We start from the raw sequence: 22,143 nt of genomic DNA on the forward strand, positions 1-22,143 counted from the left end.
CCACTGTAAAGACCAAAAGGCGGGTGAAACACAATGAGAGAAGCTGATATTTCCACAAATTTATTCTTCCAAATAAATGTTAGCGCTTTCGGCAGGTTAAATAACCCACCTTCATCAGACAAACAGTGGGATGACTATACACTGCTGTTTAAATAATTACTTACAATTCACGTTAACCAATCATGAAAAATAGCATTCCGCTCCAATTAAAAACCATAGAAACTAAAAAATAGATGCAAACGTCACATCCCTGTCATGGAGTATTGTGTTAATACATAACTAGACTTGAAATCCACACTCTGTATAAAGTAGAAATACAATACTATAAAACCACATTATTGTTAAAACCTAAATACAGCAAAAGCAGCAACAAATAATAAATATCAGGACAAAATGTTTATAGCTGAATTTCATTAGATCTATTAAAAACATGTTTCTTATTGTTGTATATTATAAGAAATCTCATCCTGCTGAAAAATATTAATGTTGTTAAACACATATTTTAACGCTTATTAAATCACAAGGAAGACGCCTTTAACTCATATAAATGTCCTATTTAGCCTACCTGTGAAACCTCAGTAAATAGATTAAATTTACTAATTATTTAATGTATAAGACCAATCATAATACTCAATAAATTCGTCTCAAATAGGACAAAAAACTCCAGTAATATTTATTCCAATAACTATTTAGGAATGGTCTATATATTAACTCTACGAAAAGTTAGTGTACTTATCTATTATAAGAAAGCCATTTAAGAACACATTTGATTGATTGTGCCTCATTAATACCTGGCAACAGATGAGCTTTTGTTCGAATTTGCCATAGCAGTTCATCTATTTCCAACCGTATTTGCCACGGACCTCCTCTAATGTCCACTTCCCTATGTTGTAAAACTAAATAATTAAATGTATGCCCATTACATTCCATACAATGCCTAGCTAGAGCATTATTAGAATCATTCTTTGCTATGGCGTATTGATGTTCGTATATTCTGTATTTAAACATTCTCTCGGTCTTGCCGATATAAAATGCTTTGCAATGATTACAAAGGGCAACATAAATTATAGATTTTGTCTCACAGTTAAAATGTCCATTAATCTTGTACTCTTTACCATTGATGTTAAAACTTTTAGTAACTCTAATATGTTTGCACTGATTGCAAAAACCACACTTGAACATACCCTGTGGTTTATTAGATCTTACATGTGGCTTCCCTTTCTCCAAAATGTTTTTCATGTTTTTGCCTCTTCTGTATGTAATTTTTGGACCTTCTCCTAAAAGGGTGCAAAGGCTTTTGTCATTTTTAATGATATCCCAATTTTTATGAACAATTTCTCTTATTTTTATAGAATCTAGAGAATAAGTATACAAAAAACTGGTTGTAAACTTACTGTTTACAGTGTTAGTTGCAATAGCCAAATCCATGTCCGATGTTACCTGTTCATTGTTAGGATCAATAGTAACCGTGCCCTGTCCTGAAAGTAGGGGAAGAAAATAATCCCCTTCCCGTTTTTGGGTCACTTCGGTCACTATAGTTGTTATCAGGGATGATGGATATCCTCTAGACTTAAACATGTTGGTAAGATTAATGCACTCGTTAATAAAATCTTGAGTGTCAGTTACCATGCGTGCAGCTCTAACAATCTGTCCTTTAATGACCGCCTACGTTTGGTGGTATGGATGATTGCTAGTAAAGTGCAAGAGGGAGTTGGAATAAGTTGGTTTTCTGTATATGCAGCTTTTAAATCTTTTACTAGCACTGTCTTTGATAAGTAATATATCCAAATAATTAATTTGGGTATCGCTTATACTGTAGGTGAACTCTAAGAAATCAGTTGTCCTATTTATCCTATCAATAAATGAAGGAATTATATCACTAGCACCATCCCAGATACAAAAAATGTCATCCTGGTACCGAGTGTACCAGGTGACATAATTGAGGAATAATTCATCCTTAAACAAAATGGTGGACTCCCAGTGTGCCATGACTGCATTTGCAAAGGTACCCCCGCAGGGTGAACCCATGGCTACACCTGATGTTTGCAAATAAAATTGATTTTCGAAAATGAAAAAATTATTTGTCAAAACTATTTCTAGGAGGGTCTCAATTAAATTTATAGTGTCATCCCCCATGTTTTTAGACAACATGTACTCTCTGACCCAAGCTATGCCAACTGTCTGTGGTATGACAGTATATAAATCTTTGACATCAATAGTCAAAAACAGAGCATGCTCGCTATATGCAAGTTTGTTAATATTCTCCAAAAAAGACCATGAGTCTTTACAGATATGCTTTTCATTTTGAATCAAAGGTTTTATGATACTGTCAACAAATTTTGCACACGCTTGTGTAACTGATCCTCTCCCATCAATAATTGGCCTGAATGGGGGTGCATTCAACCGTTTATGTAACTTAGGTGTACCGAAACATGCTGGAATTCTTGGGGCAGGCATTGAAAGATATTTATGTGTATCTGTATCTATATATCCTTCCAAAAACAGGTCATTTAAGATGTTATTAATTTTCCTGTAAGCCCCATGTATCTCATTTATGGTAACTGGTTTGTAAGCAGTTGAATCTAGATGTTCAAACATGTATTCAACATGCTTACAATGATCCATAAAGACAATACCCCCACCTTTATCAGGTTTCATGGCCCTGATATGACAATCTTGCAAGAGGTGAATGAAATCGCGTTCTATCGGGGTGATATTACTTGGGTATTTTTGATTATTATAAATAATCTGGTTCTTAATAGCCCATAAATCCATCTCACAAATTTTCTCGAATGTGTTCAAGATAGGGTGTAAGGGTGGGTTATAAGAACTGGCTACTCTAAGCAGTTTTACTGCAGATGAATCATTACTCATCAAATAATTCAAATTGAGTTTACGTGTAAACACTTTTAGGTCAATAATTGTTTTACCAATATCCATATGGCACCCAGGGACAAAACTAAAGTCCTTCGCTAGAAAGTCTACAATGTCCTGCTGAATGTCCAAAGTGGTATAGTTGTAAACAATAAAGTCACCATTAGTGCTTCTGAACAACCTTGGTTTTATACCAAAGTCCAGAGTGTCATTCATCTCCTGCGTCCACGTCGTTTGTTCCTCGTGTTGTTCTGTGTTGGAGCTCGGGGACGATAGTTCCCCGAGGACTGGTTGGCTAATGGAAAATCCTGATTGTTATTTGGATTATTGGCACCAGGACAGTCCAAAGATGTAGATGGCAATGCTTGTTGGTAAGAGTTCTCAGCTCTCACCTCACCTGGAAAATTGGTTTGATTTGACACGTTAGTATTATTATTATTTAACCTTGGGCTCCTTCTAGGGGCCTGTCTTTGTTCAGACTGGTTGTTGTTATTATTTACAGGCAAGGCTGAAGTAGAAAAAGAGTTATGCTGGTCATTATCCCAGTGGGCATTGGGAGTAGTTTGTATATTCCGCGGAAGCCTAGGATAAGCACATTTATTAGCATAATCCCTGGTATCCCTAGCCAGTTTCTTTTTCTTAGTATTGATTAGTTTTTCCATAGTGGCATCAATACTAGAAAAGATCCTACAATACTCATATTTGTATCGTGGAAACTCGGGGTCATTTTTAATCTCAGTTTCCAGTTTTTCAAGTTCTATTTTTATCTTGGAAATGTCATTTGTGTAGAACACTGTTAATGCTTGTAGGAAATCAATCCCCTGTCTGTCAAATAATTCCAACAGTTCTTGATAAAAGGCCAAATCATCCGTGAGACCGGCCGGAAAACGCCACTGGCGTAAACCTTTAGGGATGATCTTGTTCTTGATACACTCTTTTAAATACGATACTTCCAATTGTAACTTTTTACATTTAAACAATTTCGTATCAAATAAATCAATTTTGATACCCAAATTCTCATTAACTGTATCTTGTGACATATTATTACCGCCTGCAAGATTGAATCTTTCCGAGAAAAAGTTATTGTTTTCCAAAAAGTTGTTCATGACAGGAATACTGTCTAAATTACTAAAAGCTTGATCGTTACCTCTTGTGAGTGGAACAGTTTGCAGGACGCCCCTCTGTGGCTGGTTACCATTAGGTTGAATGGAGTAATGCTGTTCCGTATTGACCACTAGCGTGTAAGATTCCGTAGTTGTAATTAAATTAGCAGTTGTTGAAATAGGAGATCGCTGACCATTAGGGATAGTTGTTTCACTTAGCTCAGCTGAGGACATAGATCGATTCGTATTACCGGTGTTATTAGATAAAGTTAAATTAGAGAAGGCGTCTACCTTTTGCGTTAAGGCGTCAACCCTTTTGAGGAGTGCTTCGACCAGCACTGTTAAATTCCCTGGAGAATTCGTGTTGCTGCTAGTGTTGTCATCCTGCTGCGAAAACAGCGTTGGAGAGTTAAAGGCGTCTTCCTTGTGATTTAATAAGCGTTAAAATATGTGTTTAACAACATTAATATTTTTCAGCAGGATGAGATTTCTTATAATATACAACAATAAGAAACATGTTTTTAATAGATCTAATGAAATTCAGCTATAAACATTTTGTCCTGATATTTATTATTTGTTGCTGCTTTTGCTGTATTTAGGTTTTAACAATAATGTGGTTTTATAGTATTGTATTTCTACTTTATACAGAATGTGGATTTCAAGTCTAGTTATGTATTAACACAATACTCCATGACAGGGATGTGACGTTTGCATCTATTTTTTAGTTTCTATGGTTTTTAATTGGAGCGGAATGCTATTTTTCATGATTGGTTAACGTGAATTGTAAGTAATTATTTAAACAGCAGTGTATAGTCATCCCACTGTTTGTCTGATGAAGGTGGGTTATTTAACCTGCCGAAAGCGCTAACATTTATTTGGAAGAATAAATTTGTGGAAATATCAGCTTCCCTCATTGTGTTTCACCCGCTTTTTGGTCTTTACAACAACTGGAAAGACCACAGAAATACCTCACAAAGAGGATTACTGACTTCAAACAGATGCCCTATGTAGACCGTCTCAAAAAACTACAGCTTTACTCCATCGCATATCGCCTACTCAGGGGCGATCTCTGCCTAACATACAAAGCTATGTCAAACCCAGAGCTGCTGGACATGCTCCACTTAAAGAAATCCCAATCCCTCCGAGCTACACGCTCTAGGGACCTTAACCTTGTCACCACAATAAACAGAACATGCTGGAGGGATAGATTCCTGTCCCAGAGACTTCCCATACTCTGGAACAGACTACCTATCTATGTCAAACAGAGCTCCTCATTAGCACTCTTCAAGAAAAATCTTGATGATTGGATGGGAAATGGGAAATTCACCCCGGGGATCACTTCTCTGGCTCTTCTCGACAGGGGCATAGGAAAATAATTTTCTTGGGTGGCGAAAGCCAGGGTACATTTTTTGGCTAGGCTTGTATGGGCCCTAGGGCTGATAGCCTAGTACCTACCTATGAACCTATATATACATATATATATATATATATACATATATATACATATACACATATATCTATCTATCTATATCTATCTATATATATATATATATATATATATATATAGTTTTATATATATATATATATATATATATATATATATATAGTTTTATATATATATATATATATATATATATATATATATATATATATATCTTTTTATATATATATATATATATATATATATATATATATATATAGTTATAGTTATATATATATATATATATATATATATATATATATATATATATATAGTTTTATATATATATATATATATATATATATATATATATATATATATAGTTTCACTTCTAAAGCTCGAAATACTGAAATATCGAATTTCAGTATCTCGAGACCAGAAGAACCAAACCACAACCACAAAAACCCAAAATACTTACATGCAAAACAACAAAAACAAAACAAAACAAAAAAAACACTGAACAATTCACTGACATGAAAAAAATACAAAAACAAAAAAAAAAAAAAAAAAGAAAACCCACTATTCTGTGTTTAATCAGGAGGCAAGCCTTCCTGTGCTCCCCACACCCCTGCTAGTTAGATATACCAACTCTGAGGTCGCACTTACACAAAAACAGCAATACTCCTACCTCTACGAGCCCTACATTCCCATTACACACACACCACACATGTAAAACAATCACCACTCTAAACACCTATAGACACACACCCTCACCAACGTACCCTAAACTACACCTACAGTGTCCAAAAACATTACAAAAAAATACATCCCTACCCATAATCCTTAAATACTACACACTTACCTACATTTCTGAACAAAACCGCACATCGACCAGCATTTTCAACACCCAGACACCACTACTTCTTAAAGAGACATACTACAATACAAACACACCAGGAAATACTTACCGCACATTTGACATTCTCAGATTCAGCAAAGTGCAGTTTTTAACAACTGAACTTTTGTTCTTCTGGTCTCGAGATACTGAAATTTGATATTTCAGTATTTCGAGCTTCAGAAGTAAACCTATATATATATATATATATATATATATATATATATATATATATATATATATTTATACATATACATACATACACCCACATGTTATTTTGAAGTTGGTGGGCACAAGAAACAGTATGCATGTATGTATTTATTTATTTTTTTTCTTTGCTGACAGGGATAGCCCCCTAGGTTAGTATTTCTTTTTCAGGGGGACACCTGAGGTGGTATTTATACTACTGGGGAAATTTGACCAGGGCACCAGAGAACTTCCCCTCCTACCCTTTTCAGTAAGTATCGTAGGATCTTTTACATCCACCTGGGCTACCACCAACCCAAGCAGACAGGAACTTGGTTTAACATCTCATCCAAAGGACAACACATTCAGGAGTGTGACACCCCCCCCCCCCTTATGCTGCAGTGCAGCATCAGCAATTGATCTACAGACTTCTACACAAATAAGAGGATTACAAACAACTGAAAAAACATAGTTTGCAGACATTTATTTGGGTTGGCTGTCAGTCACAGTATGTGGGTAAGCCATGCATAGGAGTGGGGATTCTGGACTCTTAATATTCAGATTCGGGTGCTGGTACTGCTTGCTGATTTACCATTTCAGTCAGGATCTCCTGATCAAATTGGGTCTGTTGAGAGGCTTACTGCCAGGCAGGATCTCAGTGAGAGAGTTCCTAAGATAATAACCTAACAGCTGCGTATCCTTCCCAGATTTTGTTTACATGGCAGCAGGTTAGCTCAGCATACCTCAAGTTCCACACAGAAGATAGAAAGTTCACCTCTGATGTACTGGGGGTAAGGTAAGCTTGTGTAAGACTCCTTTTCATCTGCAGTGTAAGAGGTAGGATTTTGACTGTCTTATTCTATTACATAATGGAGATATCCATTTTAATATACCTACTTACATACTTACCTACAGACCTTTAGTCTGCTATGGCATTTATAGGCTCTCTTTTTCTTATGTGAGCTCTGTATTGCATTGGTGGGAGGTAATAATGGCAATGAATACCACTACCTCCTACTTTCTAGTTGTCTTTATAAGTGCAGATTAGAGTGCCCGCCTGACAGAGATCTACTAATTAAATGGAATGATAAATATGCAAGCTCAGCTAATGCAGTGGTGCCATTTAACTCTTCCATAAATCCTTCATGATCCTGTTAACTGGTGCATACTTCTGCTGAACAAGTATTCAGCTGATTCTATTTTAGTACTTGCTTACTCTCTTTCTTAAGGTTATTAAAGCTGTCTCAGGTTTCTTCTCATGCTCCCAGTATATGCAGAATAATGGCAAATGGTCTGTTGTTGCCTTCTTTTGCCATAAGACCACTGATTTCTAGTCATTTTACTCTGCAAAATGTCTGCTTTCTTATCTCATCAAGCTTCTGTGTTCTTTCTTTGTCCCAGAATCAAAATGCACAGATGCAGAGATATTGCCACAGATACTGTTCTACCCATTTCAAATTGTGATTTTCTTCCATATTTCTCAGTTACTGTCTCTGCACCTAGGTATTCTTCATTATCGAATAAGTAAGCAGATTATATACCATTTTCTTCTATTAAGAATGAACTTTATGTCAATGTTGTTTGTTTGGATTACTCCTAATAATTACATCTTGGATCATGCTCAGTTACTTTTGGAGTACATTTCTCTGTTAGTCACATGGGAACTGTGGAGACACTTAGGGTTCCATCACAGCTCCCTTATTTTTGACATACATTATCCACTCATAGAGGTCATACAATGCATAGGCATCTGTTATCACTGCTATGCTGATGATCTCTAAATATTTCTCTCCTTTCCATGGGAACATTTTCTACCCTTCAAGAGTACTTGGGTTCAACCTTAGCATGGATGGCATTAAGAAGATCTAAGATGAACCAAGTAAAGGCAGGGGCAAATCATATTCTTGCCTACATCTATTACTCACACATTCCATACCTTTCTCACTTACTCTTATGGGGAGTCACCTACAGTTTTCTTGTATGTGCATGATCTGGGATGATTCTTAAAGGCTGTCATTTGAGGACTGGGTATCAGATGTCATCAAGACATCATATTTTGTTTGGAATAATGTCACTGTGGTCAAGTATCTTATTCTATTTCCAAACCTTACAATAGTGATTTATGCAGTGTTGCCTTCCTACCTTAATTGCAGCAATGTTCTTTACCTTGGGGTAATGGATAGAAGCGTAGCACAACTGTAGAGGATACAGAATTCTATGGCTGCATTTCTCAGTGGTGTGACCCACTGCATCTATATTAATCACTTGTTGCAGGGCTTGCAATGTCTACAGGTTCCTGCCAGGTCTCTGTTTATAGTCTTATTTTTTACCTTCTGTGCTCTATATACTGTGTGCCCTGGGCTATTTAAAAGTGCTACTAGTGCTGTATTTCCAGGTCAGCTGCTACTAGTTATTTTCAAGAGCTCCAAAGAGACTTTTGGTAAGCATGCTTTTGCATACCTGGCACCAGAACAGGTGAGTTGCTACTAGTTATTTTCAGGAGCTCCAAAGAGACTTCTGGTCAGTATGCTTTTGCTAACCTGGCTCCAGTCACGTAGCATCAACAACGGTTTTTAAATTCGGCATGCAGTTTGAATGCTTCCTTTAAAAGGTCCGTAAAACATCACCTTAACAGAGTCTGTTTGAATCCTGACAGAAATTCTGTTTTAATGCCACAGCTTGATTCACAGACACTGGCAGACTTCTCTAAAACGTTCCTCTGTGACATCTGATTTGAGGTCAGCAGTCACTACTTTAAATATCCTTAAATTTAAACCTGAGTTCTGTTTTTAATAATAACGACAGGTATTGTCTTGTAAAGGGTAACCACTGCTTTCCGCATTAACACTGGTTACTTCAAAAAACACCACAAACAGAAAGACATGCTCAATAAAACAGTAAATATATTATTTCTAGGAGGAAACTACTGTAGTATGGTACTATATGTATCATCTGATTTTCTATTATCTGTGTGTATATGATATGTATATGATATGCACACACACACACACACACACACACACACACACACACACACACACACACACACACACAAACGTGTGTGTATTATATATTTATATGGGCTATGGTTATAGGTAAATCATTGAAAAACATTTCAAATGAACCCCATCTTTTCAAGTAAAATACATTGAAAGACAAGAGTTCTCAAAAACTAAACAAATCTCTTTGTTTTTCTTTTTTACAGTGGGGGCAGCCACCCTATGCCCCCACACCCCTGTTAAATTAAATAAAGTAACTCCAAGATCTTGCAATACCAGGGAAAGGTTAAAACTACATAAATCTGGTATTCTGTAATCTCACCAAGAATAATGGATTTTGTGCACTCCCTCTTTGATGTGCATGTTATTCCATAGCTTGGATTCAATAACATGTACTCAATAAAAATTCACTTCAACTGCAACATAAAAAACATATAAATAAATAGACAAATAGGGAAATAGACAGAACTAATGCTTTGTGCATGTTAACAAGCATTTATAATAATGCTGTATATATCAAACATTATACTCTGTAATTAAATACTGTAACTTAGTTTCATTCACATTAAAAACAAAGAAAAACACTTTGCATGTTGAGAATGCACAGACCAACTAGGTTCTTAAACAAAACCAACAACACCAGTACAAATCAAAAACCTAGAAGTGTGAGTTAAAATTAAATTAAAAATAATACAGTAATAAAAGATAAAAATAAATCACATACACAACTAGTCAGTTTAAAAATTACATTTCTAGCAAAATATACCTCATTCTAAAATTCAACACAAATGAAGGATAAACTTACTTAAAATGTAATTAAGCTATAAAACCAGTAAACTTGATAATAATCCTCAGTACACTACTAAAATAATAATATAAAACTACCTGATACAATACAAGTTAAAATTTTCCTCTGAAGTACAATGGCAAAATTGATAAACCAAACTCACAACAGCAGAAATGAAGCATATTACAGCAGCTGACAGAAACACTTACCCAAAGGAAATAAAATGAATGGTTTATTCAGTTAATATACTTTTCACACAAAGTTAAGTATCAGTGCTTTTTATTAAAATATGCAAATACTGTGCAAATAAATAATTATTTAAAAAAATCATAAAACAATATGATCCCATGAACAATGAAACAGAAATGATTACTTTTAATGAGCATTTTAAATTAATGTATTAAAGGTTTAAAAATTGAGACAGCCCATTCATAACAATATATGGAATTTACACAAAAACGTAATCAATAGATGACTTACTTGGTAACTGTATCATATCAAAATGAATGGGAAACATGAATACAAAAATCATTTAATAAAATACAAGGGGACCTGATTTGTGTGACAGGTCAAATAACTACTAGTGTAGGACTACAGAATGGGACTTCATGATTCATGGCTTTACCACTCATGCTGAAATTCATTCCCTAAACATACTTTGAAAGAAACATTAAATGAAGGACCCATCTGTTTTAGGTGGTAGTAGCTCAGGTAGATGTAGAAGATCCCATGACATCTATTGAAAAGATTAAGGCTTTATTTATGTACACATCACAAGCACCAGAGTATTAAACAACCGGCATTTTCTTATCCATTTCAACAATTCATCATAAAAAAAATATTCACCATCCCACCCTTTATTTTAAAACCAATTTCTGATTTTCATAATTGTACTCTGCCCACTCCAAATTTAATTATATAAAAATTATTTCATCTCAAATTCAGATAATCTATAACCCCATCTACCACTTTCACTATCTTTTTTCCTTCTATACTCATAAAACTCATATATAATCATGCTCATATTCAAATTTACAACATATATTTGTAATTATTTTCCACACAATAACCACATTCCTTTTATCACTTTCTAAAAATAAATATTCTATTCATTCTTCTACATTGCAAACTCTACATAATCTAGAACTTATTTTGTTTATTTTTCATTGCAACCTTTATTAGCAATCTCCCAAACATCAACCTCTGTATAAAATCTTGAATTTCTAGACAATCTTTAAATATTTCCCTTCTTCTTTTAATTGTTTCTTTTATCATGCCATCTTTATTCTCCCATTCTCTAATATAATACAAAATACTCAGCAATTTCCTTTCCAACTTTTTCTATTCCCTCCACATTCTACCCAGTTTATTTTCCATCTTTCATTAATTCAATATATTCTTTTCTTCTTCTTGTAACTGTTTTTTCTCTTATAACCCATATCCCTTACATATTTATTTTTAATCTACATGACCTCTCCTACACTCTCATCTGTATTTTTCAACTATATTTAAAATATTCTCCATGATTCAATAATGCCTACACTAAGTCTACACTAAGTGTACACTGTTCTGAGCGAACAGATATTACAGGCATAACTTATACCTTCTTCCTCCTAATTTTAATCTTCCTGTGAAGGCTGCCAGCCTAGCCAGATAGAATTGTATAGATAATTCTATCATTTGTATATATTAATGTAAGACACAGGCTTGTTGTCTTAAATGGAAAAAACTGCTGTTAGATGTGGAACTGAAAAAATTTAACAACAGTACACTCTGCTGGCAGAAAGCTGACCAAGTAAAGCATGTTGTGACCCTTTGATCTAAAGTTGGCTCCAGCCTGGCTAGATGAAGACATTCTTTCTATTGTTTTAACCAAGAGTTAAATTGCTAGATTTAAACATGCAAATGTATTTTTATTGCTGACCAGCTGCAAGATAACACAAGGAGATGTTAAGAATGTAAATGTAGCTTCTATTAGCCTGGGAACCCAGGGAAGTGTGAAGAATGATGTAGTGGGAACCAGGAAAGTGATTTTAAAAACAGAGGGAATCAGAGACCATTAAGCATTTTTATCTTGCCATCCAACACACAGCACTGTCTTGCTCTATAAGTAAGTTTATCTTAGACTTGTGTTTTCTCTTAGAAATAGCTAGAAACTAGAAAGATTAGACTAAGTCTTTTTCTGTGATGTCAGTACTGTACTACTGAATTATTTTAAGTATTTCACCATGATCTCTGAACACTTGACTAGCACTGTGTAGTAAGTATTGTCTTGTGTTTTTATTTATTATTAAATATTTTAAAACCTTTCAACTGTGGCTGTTTTGTGTAGAGATAATTTAAGCTCTAGAGTACATTGCATATTTATAGTAATTACTGTACCAAGTCACTCTAATACGCCTTGACTGTTTATACTACCAATTGGATAATAATATTGCAGAGTAATAATTGGACACCCTTTTAAGGGCCTTTTAGTAGCTGATAAATATTAGCTGGGTGGTGGCAGTGATTTCTACTGTATAGTCTGGGTAAAAGGGGTACAGCTGGAGAACCTGTGCCAGCCTTCCCCAGGAGTGACTGTGTAGTTGTATAAACTCTTATCTCAAAGTGTGTGTGTGTGTGTGTGTGTGTGTGTGTGTGTGTGTGTGTGTGTGTGTGTGTGTGTGTGTGTGTGTCAGCTATTTAGGCAGGGACACAAAGCACTGGTTGGACAGAGAGGGTGCTGGAGGTTTTAGCTTGCCCAGCTGGCTGAGACTGGTCCCTATAGCTGTGTCAGTGGGGAGTGTTATTGGGGACCTGGAGAGCAAGGGAGCGACCAGCTCCAGACTGACTGTGATCTCTGTGTGCTCTTAAGGGAAATTGCACTTTACTGTGTGTATTTGTTATCCTTTCCTCCTATATGAGATGCCCCTTACTAGTGTTAGTGGTGAGGATTGAGGCTCCTTGATTTCTGGGCCAGGGCACAGGCATCACACTTCCTACTGATTTTCTTGCAGCTTTAAATATTGACAGGGATTCATAAAGATTACCAAAAAGTGTAGACTACATATACAATTAGTGTAGTCTTTCTTTGTGACTAGAAAGCACAAAACATGGGGATGTTCTTGTATACTTAGTGTAGGCATTATTGAATCTGACCCATTATTCATATTATATACTTCAAAACCATCTTCCAACAGAACACGGTTCTTTCCCCCTTCATCCATTATAATTTTTTTCTAAAAAAGAATAAACTTCTTCATCTTTACTTTCTAATAAATATCTTTGTTTAAACAACAAAGTACTTGTGGTTTCTAAACTTTCTTTTCTAATTTTTACATTATTTGTCAGTAAAATCATTTTTTTTAATATTCAGATAATATCTCATCATGTTTTTCTTCTATTCCTTCTATTACTCTTTTTCATTTTAATATATTTCTTTTTATTCTCTTTAAGAGTAATCCACTAATGCAAATATCCTTATAAAACATAAACATGATTAAAAAATCTTTCTATTTGCTCTTTAAAAGACTTTTTGCAACATCACCATTTAATGGGATTAATTGAATTTAATTCCCTTCCCTTCCTTAATATAAATATCAAAGTTAGTAAAATTTGCTTTAATAGCTCGATGATCTAAAAACTTACTTCATACATTTTACTATTATACTCTATCAAACTTTCTGAAAATTAGAATAGTCTATCTCTGTTCAAAAAAAACTGATATCTTATATGCACGTTGTTTGCTGTATGCCTAACTGCAACTGCCCAATTTTAAATATTGTCTACATGATTTAATATCTTTACCTATTTTCCTGATACCTTCTCTAACTTACAATTAAAATCTCCCACTAGACCAATATTTATCTTAGGTATAACAGCATTTTTAATTTCTTCAAAGAACATTTCTCTCTTCTTATCTTGAGTAAAAACATAAATGCTAATTGCTCTCCAAAGCTGATCATAACAAATATCATAAACAACCCCTCTCCCTGGATTAATAAAAATATAATCACAAAACTTAACATTTCTATTATTAATTCAAACTTCTTCCCCAAACATAAATCTTCCCCAAATCTCAGTGTAATTTCTTTACCCTAAATAACTTCAACCATCTGTTTCTGTTCAAAGTTTAATTTATGAATATCTAATAAAAATGACATCAGCCCTCTGATTTTAATACCAGTTTAATACTCCTAACCTCCTTTTTTCATTCACAATGCTGTTAACGTTCACCAACAAAATATTCAAGCCATTCATTTCCTTTTTTAACAATTTTCTTTTGAGGTTTTGTTTTTGTTTTATTTTTCTCCCATGCACCCTATTACCAATGGATTTTTTCATTACTGTCTCCCATTCCCCGTCTTCTTCATCTTGTGAGAAGCTATCAGACTTATTTTCAAGTTCAGTATTCCAAACATTATCTTCACCTTTTTTATTATTTATTTGCTCATTCATTTCTTTCTTAACATACATCTGTTAGCCCACCCTTATCCTTTTTTATTAACATAAGCTTCAGTATTTTTAATTTCATCATTGTCATGTCTTTCTGTAATCAAAATGAAATGCACCAGTGCCATAAACCACACAACTCAACTCTCAAGAATTCCATAAAGTAGTGAAATAAATAAAGAACTTTATTAAAGTTAAGCACTTTTATCAACAAAAATCAGGACTTTGTCAGAACTGTTTTTACAAGATATCACATTTAAATAACCCATTTAGTAGTCACACAACTAAACATCATCAGTGTTTAAAGTGCACTTGCCAACTAAGATAAAAAATAAAGAAAAATTAAATTGTTTATAATACAAATTAAACACTTCTTAAGTCAATTATGAAACTGACATTCTGACAGAAAAAAATGTTTATCTATCTATCTATTGACATTTGTTTACTGGCATTGTTCAGTGGGTCATTGAGAGCCCATTTTAGTGGAGGCCTGGCAAGAAAAGCCCCAAAAGTACATTACCTGTAACAAATACAAACAATTAGTATGAATTATACAAGCTAAGTAGAAGAATTAAACAAATTAACTTCAAAATAATCAATATACATATGGATGTACATACATACAAACAAAACTTACACAGATGAGATAATAACTTACGAAAATTCTCATAATACATTTAGTGACAGGGAAATTGTAACTTGCGAAGTGAAACTTACAATGTGGTATAATGATGAAGCTTCATAAAAGGCAGTCAGGCATATGTTACATATTGAGGAAAAATAGAGTGATTGGGTAATGATTGCAAGAATGTGAGAGGATCTATAGGAGTATAAGAGGTCATGATTTAAAAATAGGAGGTGTGGAGCAGTTACAACTCCATACAGAACAGAAGTAGTTATATAATGAAGTTTTAAATGGTACAAGGTTTTGGTTGGATCTGTTACTGGACGAGCATTCCAGTTACTGGCAAGTGAATAAGAGTATAGAAGTTGGCCTGCAGGTAGCTTTGGTTTCTGTATCTGTAGTAGATGTTGATATTTGGATCTAAGTGATCTTTTGGGAAGGTATTTGCTGAAAAGAATGGAAAGGACAGGACAATCTGAAGGTTTGTATACTATCTTGAGTGCAGTTGATAGTTGTAAGTAGGATAGATAGTGTGGTAGTTCAAGCCAATTAAGAGAGCGTAAAGATGCTCAGTGGTGAGTGGAATAAGAGACATTAGTAGCGAATACAGCCATTTTGTTGTAACAAATTTCAAGTTTTGACTATAGCGTAGATAGTAATTTGGTGAGTAAAGGAGCACCTTAGGTTAGAGAGGGTAGTAGATATGTGATAGAAAGTATTTGCTTAGTGGAAGGATTGAGAAAATATTTGTGTCTGTACAGTATGCCAAGTTTTTGGTGAGTTTTGTTGATGTTGTGCTCAACACGTGGGCCAAATTTTAGGTGTTCATCTATTATTACCCCTAGTAATTTAGTGTGGAAGACTAGTTTGATTTGTGTATTGCTGTGGGAGAGTATAGTAAATTTGTGTCTAAGAGGGTATTTTTAGGGGGGAAAAAACAATTATCTTGGGTTGAGTAGCAGGTGATTTTTTTGCAAGCCAGTTTTCTGTGGAGGAGAAGGCATGTTGAGTATAATATTGAAGTTTAGGAGTGGAGTCAGCTGAGAATATGATGGCTGAATCATCTGCATATTGAATAAGTGAGCCATGAGTGAGTGAAGAGTGTAAATTGTTGCTAAAGATACTAAATAGGATGGGCCCTAATATAGACCTCTGAGGCACACCGGCAGAGTTAGGGAGATAAGAAAGGGAGGAGTTCCATCTAATTGCTTGTTGTCTATTTGATAGGTAGCCAGCGAACCAATTAAGTGATGAGGAGGAGAGTCCAATTTCAGAGAGTAGCTTTAGAAGAAGTGGATGAGAAACTGTATCAAATGCTTTTGAAAGGTCCAAAAACAGGGAAGAGACAAATTTGCCAGTCTCTCTAGTTTTGTTGATTATGTCCATGAAACAGATTAAGGCAGTCATTGTGTTGTGACCCAGTATAAAGCCATGTTGTGAAGGTGAAAGAATTTAATTGTTGGTGAGAAAGGTAAGTTGAATTTGTATACATTTTTCTAGAATACTGGAAATAGGGGAAATAATAGCAATAGGGTGGCAATTAGAGAGATATGTGGGGTCTCTATCTTTGTGGAAAGGCAAAACAAATGACATTTTCCAGGTTTTTGGAACATAAGATTCAAGGATGGATCTGTTTGTAAGCATGCTGATGGGGTAGGCAATTGCATCTGCAACAAGTCTGAGGCATCCTGTGGGCAGATTATCTGCTGCATTACAGCTACGTTTGAGTTTGAGGAGTAGTCGTTTTATGGTGATAGTAGGAATGGCTTTTAAGGTAAAAGAGGCTATTTGATTGGTAGAAATATTAGTACAATTGAGAGAGGATGGGGAGGGAGAGCCTTGGGAGATGTGGAATGGACTTGATGGGTCTGAGTCTGAGTGGGAGAAGTTGGATGTGATGTTAGATATGGTGTTGATAAAATGAGTGTTTTAAGAGATTGGGTATATCTAGGTGACTTTTATTAGGAAATGGGGTAGGTCTGGCTTGTGTGCCAGGGATTAGTAGTGAGGAAATGGCTGTCCAGAATTTTCTGGAGTTGAACCTACTGTTTGATTGAAATTTTAGATACTATATTTTTTTATCTTCGGTTACTTGTTTTTTTTTTAACTTGATTGTAGAGTTGCCTCTAATTCTGTAATACCCCGTCATCATCCCATCATCATCCAAATATTTTAACATATATGTAAGATTTTTGCATAACATTTTAATCTTTTGGAATGGTTATGAGGGGACAACAGGGGATTTTCTGGAATACATAGATGGGATTACTACTTTTTGAGATTCACTTGCAGTATGTCCCATATAAAAATAAACTACCTAGATATAATCATTAGCAAAAACATCAAAACAGATATTTTTGTTTCAACCATTTACAGGAAGCCCACCTTCTCTAATTCATATCTATATTTTCAAAATTATCACTCTTTCTGGCAAAAGAAATATTTGATTAAAGGACAGATTTTGAGATTTACAAGGATTATTTCAGATGACAACAAATTAAAAGCTGAGCTGGAAATTTTTATAGTATGTTTTTTAAAGAGAGGATACCTCTACCAACTTCTATCAACACTAAGGGATGAAATCCTGGATTGCAGGTGGAACATGTATAAATTAGTTCTGGGGAAAGGGCTACTAGTTATTAACAGTTTTGTTAACAACGTGAAAAGCACCTGTTAACAGTGGAAACTTTATTAGAAAAATAGTATTTAGGTATGGATCTGATACCAGACCAAGAACAAAATGATGTATCCAAAGGCTCAACAGGAACAAAAAATTCAAAATGACTTAAGTAAAACTCTGTTTTAATGAAATGATAAAAAATTCCACATCAAGCGCTTTCGGCTGGAGGCATACCAGGCTTTTTCAAGATGGATCTGATACCAACACTATAAAAGCATCATGAAAAAGAACTGAAAAAAAATACTTGCTAAGTAGTCCAGAGAGGTACGTGTTGGTGTGAATGACTTGAGATGTACCTCTCTGGATGACATGAAAAGAGACATGGAGGAGCTCTCAGACCATGTGGCTCAGACAGGTATGACCCAAGCCCTGAGTAGCATCCTGCCATCAACCAGAATGATACCACAGTACAAGCAGAAAATGATTGACTTCAAAAATTGTCTACGTTTCTGGTGTCATTCTAAGGGGATGTATCTGTCAGCCTGGGATGACATGATCGACAGACCTCGATGCTTTGCCAGAGATGGCCTGCATCTGTCACCCCTGGGATTCCGGATACGGGTTAAGGCTCTTTCCAACCCTATAGTGCATTTTTTAGGCAATGTCCTGATGTCAAAAATACTACCATAGCTGCTACAATCAAACAAAATCTGAGGGTTATGCTACTCAATGCTAGAAGTTTGAATCTCAAAATGCACACACTCGAAGCACTCATGAAAATGGAGAACATTGATGTCTGGGCAGTAACTGAAACCTGGTTCAAGGCTCCAGAGAGCACCCACGCACTACCAGGCTATAATTCATACCACACTTTTTGGCCCCAAAACCTGGACTGAAACACTAAAGGTGGTGGTGTCTCCATATTCATAAAGGATATGCACACCTCCAGACTAGTAGCCCAACCCAACACTTCGGAGATACTCCAGGTAAAACCTACACTGGATAAGACAGCAATCCAGGTGGTTGCCTGCTATAGATCTCCCACTATGTCTCAAGACTCCCACTCCACATTACTAAACACCCTGGAAAATACCAAAGTGCAACCCAACACCCTAATACTGGGGGACTTCAATTACCCCTACATAAACTGGGAAAATTATTCAAGTACTAACTCACTTGCTCAATGACGCCTGGAATTCATAAATTCCAATGCCTTTGACCAACTCGTTCTTACCCCCACTAGGGGTAACAGCATCCTCGATCTGGTCATAACCAACATGAGTGATCACTGCTCCACTCCAGAAATCAACTACTCCCTGGTCAGATCTGACCACAAGCTAGTCACCATGGATATCTACACCCCCCTCACCCACTGTAAAGGAAATTACTGTGAAGAACTTCTCCAAAGCAAACTTTGGGCTCCTAAAAATGGAGGTGGCAAGCTTTACCACACCCTTGCTGTTGGATACTAGCTGCATGACAGCTGAATCACACACCAATGCACTGTACAAGCACATTCACAAGTGCATGGAAAGAGCCATCCTGGTGGTCCCCTACAATTAACAAACTCTACAACAGAAGGAATAAACTGTTGTAGAAAAGGGTAAAGTCCCAAGACTGGAAAAAACTCCCTAGTTAACCTTAGCAAAAATTGAGATCCCTCATCAAATCCTCTAAAGCTAGCTATGAAAACAAAATGGCAGCAGATACTAAAGACACCACAAGGCATTCTTTAGTTATGTCAAGAACCTACATGGCAACACTCAGGTCTGCTCTGAGCTATAGCACTATGGCAACACATATACTGAGCCAGCTGACATTGTTAATATATTGGCTGACAGGTTTAGTGCAAACTTTATCCCCATATCACCCCCTAAAGGGCCAATCACAATTCCAGAGGAGTGTTAAGTTCCTAATATTATGGCTGCACAGGTTAAAACTGCACTGTCTAAAGCCAAGAACACAGCTTCCATGGGACCTGATAATGTCCCTGGCTGCAGCCTACATGAGCTTCAAAATGAACTGGCACCACACCTGAGTGCCCTGTTCAATCACAGCCTCACTTCAGGCTTTGTACTCTCCAAATGAAGAATGGTCACGGTCATCCCACTCCACAAAGGGGAGCAACTACAGACTCCAGAAACTACTGCCCCATTAGCCTGACAAGTCTGATATGCTATGGAGCACATCATCACGGACCTTATTAACAGGGACATAGGAAATATCCAAACTCTGGACCCCACTCAGTTTGGATTTGTGAAGGGCAGATCATGTCTGCTCAATCTGGTTGACTTCTTTGAGTCCGTCACCAGAGCTGTGGATGAGGGCAAGGTGGTACACGCAGCCTATCTAGATCTTGCTAAGACCATTGATACCATTCCCCATTCGGGAATCATTGATAGACTCACTAAACTAGGCATAAATCCCTCTGTCACAAGGTGGGTTGTGAACTGGCTTACAGAACTCACACTGTGAAGGTTATGGACTCCAAATCTGACTACTGACCAATCATGAGTGGTGTCCCACAGGGATCTGTCCTGGGTTCCCTTCTGTTCGCCATCTACTTCTCAGACATTCAAGCCAACACAAAAGGACTCTGGCTGACCAAGTTTGCAGATGATTGCAAACTGGGAGCCATAACAGAATCCCCAGCTGACATAGACATCCTAAAAAGTGGCCTCACTGAGACCAATGAATGGTGCCAGAACCACGACCTTAAACTAAATGCCAAAAAATGCATTGTTATTCCCTTTGGGAAAAACTTTGTGCCCATGAACTACCACATCAATGGTAGTACACTAAAATCAGAAGGTGCAATAAGAGATCTGGGAACACAGGTTGATAGCAACCTCTCCTTTGAAAACCACATTGCCACTGTGGTTAGAAAATATTTCTATGTGGCACATCACATCATAAAGGGTTTCTCATCTAGGAAGAAAGAGGTCATTGTCCCTCTCTACTCATCCCTCATTAGACCTATTGTAGAATACAATGCCCCATTTGGCATGTTCCTCACTAGACACCTACAACAGCCGGAAAGGACACAAAAATACCTCACTAAGAGGATTCTAGGCCTTAAACACATGCCCTATATTGACAGACACAAAAAACTCCAGCTATACTTAGTCTCATATTGCCTCTTTAGAGGCAATCTCTATTAACCTACAAAGCCATGTGTGACCCAGAGCTGTTAGACATGCTACATCTAAAAAAAAAAAAAATCCTGCCATGCCACATGCTCCAGGGACATCAACCTCATTGCCACATTAAATAGAACATACTGGAGGGATAGGTTCCTAACCCAGAGACTGCCCATGCTCTGAAACAGATTCCCCATCCATGTCAAGCAGAGCACCTCACTGCCCCTCTTCAAAAGAAATCTTGACGAGTGGATGGGAACTAGGAAATTCATCCCGGGATCACCTCAACTGCCCTGCTCAATAGGGGCAATGAGAACTAACATCTGTCGACATTATATCAGGGATTTTTATTGGCTAGGCTTACATAGGCCCCAGGACCATTAGCCTAGTACACACCTATGAATAGGGTTACTATATTTAGTTATATGAAAAAGAGGACGAAAAAATATGTGCTGCTATTATACCAGCACATATTTTTTCATCCTCTTAGGGTTGCCAGATTCTTGACTGGCTAGGTTGGGACAAAAGATCTTTCACACTAAAAAAAAAAAAAGGTCTTTAATCTTTAATGCAGAAAGACAAGTAGCTCCGTGTTTGGCGATTTTTGAATGGCCCGTATAAGAGCAAATCTAAAACTCGCACAGTGGACCCTCTTCTGTTCAATGCAGAACATTAAGCAGTTCCGCATTGAACAGAGATCCATTTTGCAATTTTTTGATTGGCTGGTATACCAGTATACAGGCCAATAAAAAAAAAACAAAGCAGAGGCTGTTTTGCTGGGACTGTAACTGGCAGTGCGGGACTCGGTATTGGACTGCCGATCCTGGAACAATCCCGCTGAAATAGGGATGTCTGGTTTTATAAAATTCTGTGATTTGTCCAGGTTTTTGAAAAACCTGGACAAATAGCAGAATTTGTAAAAAAATGCATGGACACCGCCGGGACAGGAGCTCAAAAAGAGGACAAGTCCGGGGAAACCTGGATATATGGTTACCCTACTTATGAACCTATGATGGGACTCTAGAAACACTGGGTGAAGGATTTTAAATACAAGAGGCATGCT

The sequence above is a fragment of the Protopterus annectens genome, chromosome 9.part0 (assembly GCF_019279795.1).
Source record: "Protopterus annectens isolate FY-2018-M chromosome 9.part0, PAN1.0, whole genome shotgun sequence".
Taxonomy (NCBI): domain Eukaryota; kingdom Metazoa; phylum Chordata; order Ceratodontiformes; family Protopteridae; genus Protopterus; species Protopterus annectens.